Consider the following 9,040-nt stretch of genomic DNA (forward strand, 5'->3'; position numbering starts at 1 on the left):
ATTAAGAATTCTAAACTTATCTGTTTTGGGCCCACAGGAATGTGTATATAAGGCTCTTTACCAGCAGACCATTGGCAGGTATTCACCATGCGGACTGGGCAGCCTGAACCCCAAACCGCAGCTCCTAGTTTTTACCCCTTCCAGTTCCTCTCGCAGTGCCGCGAAAAGGTCCCGTTTCTCTTCCCGAGGGGGCGGGGTTGCTGGCGCTTCCCTTTGGTCTCTAGCTTTCCCCTCCAGCAATTCCACTCCCGGATGCCGCCGGCGGACTGCCCGTGCAGCACGGCTCGGGCTGCCCCCAGTGCCGCTGCCTTCCACCAGAGAGCGTCCCTTCCGGGATCGTAGTTCCGACCCGACGGCCCCCGAGTTCGAGACCGCTCGGGGCGGGGTTTACAACCGGCTGGGCGGACCTTCCTGCTGCCCTCCGTTAACTCCGACAGTCCCTTTACCCGAATAGTAACAGATTCTCCTTTCTCCTTGGGGTCCACACCCCCAGCCCAGTAGGCTACTCGGGACGTTATCGACTGATCACCTGCCGGTCCAGCACTCAGAAACACTCCCGGTGCCCAGTAATTTCTTGCTTCATCATCACTCAACAGTATCCGATCCCCCCCCATTAGAGAAACTCTCCATAAATACTCAGTTTCGGTTTCGCCCAGCTTGCGCGAAAACTTAGCTTGTAACTCGCTGAGTTCGGGTCCTGACCAAGGGGTTGTGCAAATAGCGCTCTGGGGGCTCCCACCGTGCGGACCCGTGTGCCTTTCTGTTTTAATAAGGTGTTGCACGTCTTTTTCCTCCAGTTCCACCTTCAGACAATCTATTTTCCCTTGCCTTTTAGAAGAACCACTCTTTTGGTTTTGTGCTTGAATCAAGCAGGCGCCCAGGAGGGCACACACACTGCCTTTGCCGTCTCGACTACTTCCGCGGCATAGTTCTAGTCTCTCCACGACCGCTGCTGGGTCGGACCACTTCTTCGCCCAGTCCAGACCTGGGGGAGAAGGGCTGCCGTGCCTCCGTAATAATTCCTCTATTAACACCATCCTGCCGACTACACCAATTTAAAATGTTACAGATGCACGACTAACCAAATCCAACAGGTGTTAAAACTCAGATTTATTCTTCAGCAAAAGTTAGTTCAAAGTCCGGTAACATTTTATAAAACCACAGGCTCAATGACGTGAATAGAATTAATACTACACGGCTGACTTAAGAATCCCCAAGATTTAAAGTGATGGCTCCAAAATGTGCATATCACTCACCTAAAAGCTGAGGGCTCTCTCCCTCGAGGAGTTACCTCGGGCGGTGCCCCGACCCGAGGGGGAGTCCCCCACTGCAGACCAGCTACTCCGAGGAGGACTGCCAACATGTCCTCCGGCGGGACCCCATTTATACCCCTGTCGAATCTGACCTGTGGTCATTTAATCCCTATTGGCCAAGAAGGTCACCTCGGTGTACCTGGCGCGTTTCGATTGGCCAGTTCAAATTTCAACCTGCGGCCTCCAGGGTTTCCTTCCCCTTCTCCCTGCCTGGAGAAGTTTCTTTTCCCGCTGGCAGGATGAGGGGGGAAGTGTACTGCCACACAAGCTCAGTATAATAATAATACTGGACCCTTTTTTCATGAAATCATGGGTGATAGGTATACCATTTATAAAATGACAAATAGCTTACAGTGATTATCAAAAGAACCATTCCTTGCATAGTTTGAACCTGACACAGAATCACAAAGATTCGGTGATGATATGTACTTCACATCCTTATGTTTTTGTACCAGCTCAATCTGTAGATATTGCTTTATGTAATCATGCTTTTGAAACTAATCTGAGTCAACCTTGGTATTTTAGCTGTTTTACTCATAAGAATATATCTGAACTAAGTCTTACAGTAATCATGCCAATGTGACGTCATGCTGAATTGTGGATCCCTGTAAATATGACCAAATCGTGGGAAGGGGAAACAGGATTAAGTCAATTATCAAGGATTTTAAAGCAGACAATTAGTCACCCAAAATGATTTATAGGATGGCTCATTGCCTTTATAATATCAGCTATCATTATTGCAGCTACTGCCACCGTTGCTACCACGGCGCTTGTGAAATCCGTTCAGACTGCTCACACAGTAGCTAATGTATTAGAAAATGCTATGGCTGAAATGAATACCCAGGTACAAATTGATCAACAAATACTAGCACGATTGGATGCTTCAGAAGCAGTGGTAATTTGGCTTGGAGTGTTTTGGGTTTGTGTGGCAAGGTTTTGGTAGTGGGGGGGTTACAGGGGTGGCTTCTGTGGGGGCTGCTAGAAGCTTCCCCTATGTCCGACAGAGCCAATGCCAGCCGGCTCTAAGATGGACCCGCCTCCAGCCAAGGCCAAGCCAATCAGCGATAGTGGTAGCACCTCTGTGTACAAAAAAAAAAAAAAAAAAGAGAGAGAAAGACTAAAAAAAAAAACAGCTAGAGAGGGGGAAGAGAAAAGCAGTTGCGGAACACACAGAAACAGCAGCCGGAGAGAGGAGTGAGAATATGTAAGAGAAATAACACTGCAGACACAAAGAATGGTGAAGAAGGAGGGGGAGGAAATGCTCCAGGTGCCGGAGCAGAGATTCCCCTGCAGCCTGTGGTGAAGACCATGGTGAGGCAGGCTGTCCCCCTGCAGCCCATGGAGGTCCATGGTGGAGCAGATATCCACCTGCAGCCCAGGGAGGACCCCACGCTGGAGCAGGTGGGTGCCCGAAGGAGGCTGTGACCCCATGGGAAGCCCATGCTGGAGCAGGATCCTGGCAGGACCTGCAGATCTGTGGAGAGAGAAGCCCATGGAGCGGGTTTTCCTGCAGGACCTATGACCCCGTGGGGGACCCACGCTGGAGCGGTATGCTCCTGAAGGACTGCACGCTGCAGAAAGGACCCATGCTGGAGAAGTTTGTGGAGGACTGTCTCCCGTGGGAGAGATCCCACACTGGAGCAGGGGAAGAGTGTGATGAGTGCTGCCACTGAGGAGGATGAAGCGACAGACATAACATGTGATGAACTGACCGCAAACCTCATTTCCCGTTCCCCCGTCTAGCTGAGGAGGGAAGAGTGATAGAATAGGTTTGGTGGGTGCCTGGCATCCAGCCAGGATCAACCCATCATATAGAGATAGACAAAGTGCATTACAAAATAGAATGAAATTACATTGTGATTGGGAATTTCAAAAACAAGGGCTCTGTGTAACTCCTTTACAAGGGAATGAAAGTGTATGTGATTGGAATCAGGTGAAGGCGCATTTACAAGGTGCATTTGCTACTAATATTGCAGGAGAGATCTAAGATCCTGCACAGATATTACAAGATCAAATGGGAAATATAAAAAATTAGCAGAATTGCCGCACTTTCTCCGCTGCGACAATCTAGGGAAAACGACGCATCGCCAGGGACTCGCCCTGGGGAGAAAACGGACCAACACAGATACTGTGGATCAAACGGTTTCTCCGTTTATTAACTGCACAACACTCGGTTATATATGTTTCTAGTATCTACTCACACATAAGCCATTTGTTGATTGGTTAACATGTGCCGTTCACGCGCTTAAACAATAGTCTAATTGGATAAAGTCTTCTGATCACGCGAATAGTTCCTCCACCTGCATGCTGTCTTGCACCCTGTCTTCGGTCACGTTGCCCTCCTGTTATCAGTCACGTACGCCCGACCTTGTTCTACTTTTGTGCTTACTTCAACAAACTTATAACAAAGAACAGTAGTGTCTTGTGCTAGCAAACAGAGAATAACAGTTGTGCCTTACGCAGTTTCCCTCGTTCTCCCACAAGTTCTCCCACAAATTCTCCCACAATTCCCCCTCACTAAGCTCATCTAAACAGTTTCACTTGCAATAGGTGAGTACAATACATAAGCGTGCATAGTTTGTTTAACTATTCTATCTAACATACTTTTCAAAAGCGCCAAAGCACAGGGAATGATCATACAGACAATGGCCAAAACACACAGACCTCCAATGATGGAGAAACCCCATTTTTTCAACCAGCCAAACCAATTCTCAGGAATACCTGAAATCCCTACCACTTTTACGGCATCTTGGAGTTGTCGAATGATCTCGGCTTGTTGCCTGATGGTTTTCAGCATCTTGGTGGTGTTTGTAAAGTCTAAACAACAAAATTCTGGAAAAAGGGTGTTGTTTTGTTTGCATCCTACCTCAAACTGAGCCAGCAGAAAATCTATGGGTGGAAGTAGTGCTTGTAATTGATTTGTTGTCGTTTCCTGAAGCACTGTTAATGCGTCGATGGCTCGAGCAGTGGCATTTCCTTGTTTTAAAACCAAACAGGCTAAAGCTTGAATATTCATTCTGTTTATCCAAGGTCCTACTGGAGTAACCGATGAGAGTGTCAAGTATAAAAATCAGTGGGTAAATGGACGTTGGGGTCACAAGAGCTGTCCAATTTCGTTACCTGTACAGTTCTTTTTTCTCGACGTGTCACGTTGATTAATTGTGCTTCTGTAGGTGCCCAGGCTCTCAATCGTCCTATGGAACAGAGTCCTCCTCGCAGTTTTGGGGGTATCACTTTGTAGGCTGTTAATCCTTATTGGTTCCTTGTACATCTGGTCGGATCCATTTGGCCGGTACCCATCTGGGTCCTGAGTCTGTTTGGACACAGGCGTATCCTCGCCCCCATTGTAAAATGGGTACCGGCCCTTGCCATTCCATCGTGATTGGATCTCGATACCGAACTGGTGCTCCCAGCGTACGGTCAGATAGCGATGCGGTAGAAAAATGTTGCTGTGCCGCGGTGTGATGCTGAGATGGATCTGAGTCGCCTCGTGGCATATGATTTATTACCACGCAGGCCTTGGCTAACAGTTCATTTTGATAGCTTACAGGTACCTTCTCCCCCTCCCTAAGACGGTCTAACTGCGTCTTTAGGGTTTGATGGGCCCGTTCAATGATTGCTTGTCCTGTAGAATTGTAGGGTATTCCGGTTATATGTGAGATGCCCCACTTATTTAAAAATTCGCGAACTCGAGAACTAATATAATTGGGGCCATTATTGTTTTTTATTTCTTGTGGAACCCCTAATATACTGATGGTGTGACAAAAATGTCGTATGGTGGTGGTGGCGTTACTTTTAGTTTCAGCAGTCGGGCAGATATAGCCGCTGCAAGTATCTATAGTAACATGTAAATACTTCCGGGGTTTGAAAGGTTCATAGACTGTGATGTCTGTTTGCCAAATTTGATTCGGTCGTAGACCACGGGGGTTAATTCCCCATGTCCAAGAGTTAGTTTGACGACAGTGTGGGCAAGAAGCGACCACTGCTCGAGCATCAGACGGGGTAGTCGGAATTGTCTTGCTAATGCTTTAGCTCCCTGATGAAAAAATTCATGAGAAAGTTTGGCTTGTTGTAAAATGGGAACACCTACTGTCTGAATGAGGGTTCCTGCCGCTTTGTCTGCATAAGCATTTCCCCCCGTTAAAGCGCCCGGTATTTGTGTATGACTGTTAATATGTGCAAAAAATACAAGTTCTTGTCTTTTCTCTAATATGGATAACAGCTCTCGAGCAGGTTCAGTCCCTCCCGGTAAACTTTGTTTACATCGTTGTGTTAAGTTATACACATATTCGCTATCTGTTACAATATTTAGAGGGATGGTAGGCCAAGTCGTTAAAGCAGTTAACACAGCATGTAATTCTAAAATTTGAACAGATCCTTGGCTTTTCCAAGCTCTGGTATGCCATTGATTGTCCAAAAACCAGGCTATAGCTGCCTGTTGAGTCGTTCCAGAGGCATCTGTAAACACAGTGAGGCCTTGGAGGGGTTTCTCTGAAATGGGTGTTTGTGGTTTGAAGGTTGATGATAATAGACTCTTAATGAGAGGGTCACCCCTAGCTGGGATAATTTGCCCCATAAAATCTGCTAAGGCCGCTTGTAAACACATATCAAACATTAGTAATTGTTGAAAATTACGGGGACTAACAGATGTTGAAATAAATTTAGGATCTCTTCCTGATAACTGCTGCGTTTGTCGTCGTCCTCGAGAGATTGCATCTGCCAATGCTACTAAAAATTGTGGTGCGGCTTGTTTGGGATAACTGGTATACAGCCATAACAAAGGACATACCCATGAATCAATGAATTGATATATTAGACCATTTGCTCCTTCTCGTTGCATAGTTATATGCAATTCTAATGGGATTTCTGGGGTATAACGGTTGAGACTCTTGTGAGCTAGTTTAGTAGTTATCTGTTGTAACACAGCCTTTTGTGTGTCTGTCAATGTGCGAGGAGCTGCGACATCTGGGGTTCCTGCTAAATCTGCTAACAAGGGTTGTAACTCCTTGTGTGTTATGGGAATGAATTATCTTAACCACTGTAGGTTACCAACCAACACCTGTAGGTCGTGTAAGGTCGACACTTGGTGTTCAATTTGTAGTTTTTGAGGCTGGACTGCCCGTTTCTGAATGAGTGTTCCCAAATATGTCACTGGAACAGTTGTTTGTACTTTTTCAGGTGCTATTTCTAGACCATGTTCTTTAAGAGTTTGAACTAAGTGTTTTAAGGTTGTGTTAATGTCTCCCTCCCCACATAGCAAAATATCATCCATATAATGACAGAGAACCCAATTTTGATGTGTATCCCGAAACCGACGCAACGCGCGAGAAACAAACCACTGACACAGAGTTGGGGAATTTTTCATCCCCTGTGGTAACACCGTCCAATGGTAACGTTGCACTGGTTCTTGATTGTTGATCGTCGGGATCGTCATCGCGAACTTGGGTTGATCGTCCGGATGGAGTGGAATAGAAAAGAAACAGTCTTTTATATCAATTGCTACAACAGGCCAGTTTTGGGGTAACATGGATGGCCAAGGTAAACCTGGTTGTAAAGGTCCCATGTCCTCAAGAACGGCATTGACTGCTCTGAGATCATGTAGAAGATGCCAGGCACCTGACTTCTTTTGGATGACAAACACAGGGCAATTCCACGGACTGGTGGTTGGGACTAAATGTCCCTTTTCTACTTCACGCTGTACTAATAGCTGTAGCTGAGACAATTTTTCTTGGGGAAGGGGCCACTGGTCAACCCACACCAGTTGTTGAGTTTTCACTTCATGGCTATGGTCGGTGGGCATTGGCCAGCGGCCCCTATAAAAAATGCGGATCTGTGTGCAACTGTGAGTCGGAAACTATGCGCAGCGACAAGCCTTGCATAGCGTCTCTCCCTAACAGGGGTAAAGGAAGTCCTTTTAAGATAAAAGGTTTGATAACAGTCGATTGGTCCTCTCCTTTTATTTGAATTTGAATTGGCAAAAGGCTTTTTTGGGTACCTCGACTTCCTCCAACCCCTGTTACTGAGATGCTGGTCTCTTCCAGAGGCCATGACACTGGCCAAACTTCTTGTGGGATTACTGTAACATCGGCCCCAGAGTCTAAAAGGGCTCTAATTTGACATATGGTCTGTCCCCATCGCTCACACACTGGTTGCATTGTACATTCAACAGTAGGTCGCCTTGACATATCTAACACCAAATGGGCCATAGGGGTATCTTCAGGAATATACATTGGTATTTCAGTGAGGGGAACTATAGTGGCTTGTATAGCATTGTTTGTTTCAGTGCACATTCCCGGAATAATATTGACTCCCCATTTGTGAGCCCCATCACCCACTAAAATTCCACCCGTACTCTTTCCCGATCCTCCTCTCTTCAATGTTACCATTGTTGGTTGCTCTACCCACACTCCTGTGGTAGTCTTTAAAGCCCATCGGTGGTCATCTTCCAGGGCAGGGGCTCGTCCTTTTGCTGTCCAATCGTCGGTGATTCTCGGCATTCTACGGGATATACTTGACAGGACAGATTGTTCTCCGGCAGCCCCGCCCGCCCTGTGCTGGGACCGCCCCTGTAGTTTCCCTGATGTTCCCTGGCCCGTGTCATGCGACATTGCTTTGCAAGATGCCCTAACTTCCCACAGCGGAAACAACTCCCTTTTTGGTCTGAATTTGGCGTCCTGCCCAGATTGGCTCTAGACACTGAAGGACACTGGCTTCTAACGTGACCGCTTCCCCCACAACCAAAGCAAGAAATGTTTCTCCTTGGGCTGTTATTTGTGTGATTGCGAAGTACAGCAGTAACTGCTGCAACCACAGGTGCCGCTGCGGTTTGAGCTTCTGCTTCTAACACTCGTTTAATCATATCTGCTACTGAAGCTTTTGCTGGCAATTGCGATAAAATTTGCCTTGTCTGGTCATTTGCTTGTGTACGAGCTAATTCTTTCGCAAGAACTGGCTTAACCTCGTCCGGTATGTCTGCTACCTCCACCGCCTTTTGCAAACGCTCTAAGAAATCCTGATATGGTTCATTAAGTCTCTGAATAACCTTTGTATACGGGACTCTTTTCTTTTCAAACTTACTGACCTTCATAAATGCATTTCTAGCACACTTTGAAGAAGCCGCTATCACCCGACCTCGCAAACCGGCCTGATTTTGAGGGGATGCATGATCTCCGGTCCCCGTTAACTGCGCCATAGAGACCCCTACTAAATCGTGTCCTGGAGTAAGAGCGTCCAAAACAACTGCTTCTGCTTCCTCTTTAAACGCCTGCTCCCAGAGGCACATCAAAGGTGCCGTAAGTGCTGCACGCGCCAGCTGTCTCGAATCAAAGGGCAGTAACGGCTGAGCATAAATCACATCTAACAGAGCTCGCGTCCTTGGACCATTCAATCCATCATCTCTACAGCTCGTTTGCCATTCCTTCACTAATTTGTAATCTAATGGTTGCCATCTAGGTCCATCTTGAGTGATTAACAATGGACACGCTAATACTCCCCCTTCATCTGAAGGTTTGAAATCCACACCCTCTAGAACACAATTTTTTGCTATTAACTTCCAATCTGTAAACACCGGAGGCTGTGCCGCACGACCTACAACGCTTTGAGCATGCTGTACTGTCTGTTCAATAGTCGCCGCTAAATTTTTAAATTTCGTCAAAACCTCCGTTACCTCAGTGATCCGATTCTGTTTTGCATTCGGTGGACTCTCCTCATCCGAGTCCGGCAATGGA

Source organism: Harpia harpyja, chromosome W, assembly GCF_026419915.1.
Source record: "Harpia harpyja isolate bHarHar1 chromosome W, bHarHar1 primary haplotype, whole genome shotgun sequence".
NCBI lineage: Eukaryota > Metazoa > Chordata > Aves > Accipitriformes > Accipitridae > Harpia > Harpia harpyja.